The following is a 2,900-nucleotide window of genomic DNA, read 5'->3' on the forward strand; positions in this document are numbered from 1 at the left end:
TGTCATTTTCTAGGCTATACCAAGGTAGCCAAGGTGACATAACTGTTCTATCAGTTGTTCTTCCTGGTATGTCAAGACTGAGATTTCCTTAGGGTCATAAAAAATACTATAGACCAGTGCCAAAGTACCAGGGGCTAGGCTGGGTAGACAGCAGCTTCTAATTCTCCACATAAGAAATTACTAGTTTTCCCCACAAACTAGGCACCAGAGACAATATTGGTAGTTCTAGAAAGCCATGTACTCCAGGTCATAGTTTCCTCATGGTTCTGAGGGAAACCCTGCTGTGTGCAACTGGAGGTAACTCAAGTGTTTCTACAACAGAGGCTCCAGGAAATCATGGCCAGGTTTGCAGGGGCATCCATGTGCACTGCTTTATCGTGCTACCTTGAGTAGAAAACAGCTCGCTAAATCGGCCCAGACTATTATTTTGGGATGGGGAAGACCCACCCTGGTGATGACTGTTACCAGAATGCTATAAAAGGAATACTGCGGTGACATAGGCACACCCATGTGTGCACAGTTTGTAATAGTGGGGATTGAACTCAGGGCCTTGTTCTTGCCAGGCAAGCGCTTATTCTGCTGAGCTCTCTCCCCAGCCCTTGTAATAGTTAAACCTTGAAAACAGCCCAACGCCCATCAACTGATGAATGGATAAAGATGAGGTGGTTCTTTTATGCAGCAGAGTACTCCTCAGGCATAGACAAGGGTGATCTTCAGACATTTCTAGGTGAATAGATGCATCTTGAGAACATACTTTTAAATAAATGTATAAATACCACATAATTTCTCTGGTGTGAGAACCAAAAGTGTAAATAAGGCCCAAATATATCTAATAGGTATTGTGAAATAAGAAGAACATATTCAAGTGGAAAGGGGAACTAGGGAAGGGAAAAGGAGGAAGGAAAAGGAAAAAATGAGAAAAAGGAACTGTAACTACAAAGCTTTGTAAATAGGGAGGGGTAAAGGTGTTAAAGGGAGAGTATGAGAATAGAAAAATAAAGAAGATATATCATGGATAGGTGCAGATTCCCTATGATGCATGTGATGTATCAATAAGCTTAATAAAAACTACAAAAAAGGAGAATGCTATAAAAAGAAACTGAAGGAAGGCTTGCTTTTGTTTTGGGAGGGGCTCGAGTTTTCACCTTTACCTTGGCTGTCATCTCTGGCTCCCAGTCCAGCCTCCAGCCTCCAGTGCTGACCCTCAGCCTTGCATCTCAGGCCCTTTGGCCTTCGCTATGGAACTTGCACTGGACACTTCAGTGAGCTCCAAGCCTTCAACTGAATCCTTCAGTGCCCCAGTGGGCAGATGGACCTTTGGCACTCTTTCTAACCTGACTCTGTAGGGGGCTGGGGAGATGGCTCAGTAGAATAAGCACTTCCCTGGCAAGCGCAAGGGCCTGAGATCAATCCCCGGTTCTACAAAAATAATAATAATAATAATAATAATAATAATAATCTTCTCTAACCTGACTCTGTGGACAGCTGTTGTAAGCCAGTTCTGTAAATTCTTGGATATTTGTAGGTCTTCATATTAAATCTGTCTCTCTAGTAAAGCACTGACTAATATAAAATGGGACTTCAGTCCAAGATTGGGCTTGACCGAAAGAGGAATAATAGCAAGACAGCAGGAAGACACAGGCTGTCCAGGCCAGGGGTGGGAGAGTCCAAGGATGCAGGCCAGTGCCTTCTGTTCAACATTATCAACTGAGGTAGGCCAGCAAGGTTTGGCCCCTTCAGAGTGGCAGTGAACAGGATGTGGCCCTTGTGCCTGGCCCGAGTACCGATTGAGTGGGATCCTGAGAGCACTGTGTCCCAAGCACCGCAGCTCTCACTACTGTGAGCACATCTGTGTAGTATTTGCAAGGCTCTCCTTGTCACCTGTGTGCACATGTGGCCCTGCTGGGAATCCCTTTGGCCTGGATGTTGCTCTCACAGTATCAGCGTCCCCTGTGTCTCATGAAGTGCTTGACACTGCACCATATGCACAGGAAACACATGTAAGTGAACAGTTAGGGCAGGCCTGCAAATTCCTCTGCAGTGCAACACCAGGGAGGGGCCGTGTCTTTCTCTCAATTCCGTGCCATCCAATGTGGCAGCCACTACACTGATGTCTCCATGTTTAAACGGAATAAGTAAAATTCTACTCAGCACACCAGCTACATTTCCACTGATCTGTAGCCCATCTATTATGCAGTTGACCCACAGATCAACCCATTAGTTTACCAGGCAGTTGCAGGCGTATCAGTAGCTGACCCTCCTTGTGGAGGATTTCCTGCAACATCCTCTGTATACTTCATCAACCCTAACATCTGCTGTAACTCAGCGGAAAGAGAACTTGTGCTGTGCATATTGTTACTCTTAATATGCTATTTGGCCAGGGTTGGCACTTGAGTGATCCCTGTCTTTGGGACAGATATCTGTGAGGTAGCCATCTGAACTCTGAGTAGGTGGTTGGCACCTCTGTGCCCCCAATTTCCAGTGATTGACTCACAGGCCTGCAAGGCTGCATATATAGCTGCTAGCTGTTCCTTTGTGAAGAAATAGTAGACCTCTACCTCCTTTTCTACTTGTGACTAAAATCTTCAAGGCAGGTAAAGCTGTTCTCTGTGTTGCCACAAACTCCAACCACAGACCTTGGTGTTACATGAGCATTTAATTTATAAACGTGCCCAGGGTCACCCACTTGTAAGGCTTGTGCTTGCTGTACAACCTGCTTTGCTGCCTCAAATATCTGCTGGACATCATTTGTCCTCTGTAATGGTTGATACATGAAGTTTAGAAGTTTAAAATTGAGAAGTTTAGAAATTTAATTGATTCAGCAGGGAGCCAGAGTCCTCACTTCACAAGCATCCTGAGCTGGTGCAAGAGGACACAGAGATCATTTGGGCAGGAAGCCT

This window comes from Octodon degus, unplaced genomic scaffold, assembly GCF_000260255.1.
Source record: "Octodon degus isolate 3935 unplaced genomic scaffold, OctDeg1.0 scaffold00079, whole genome shotgun sequence".
NCBI classification, from domain to species: domain Eukaryota; kingdom Metazoa; phylum Chordata; class Mammalia; order Rodentia; family Octodontidae; genus Octodon; species Octodon degus.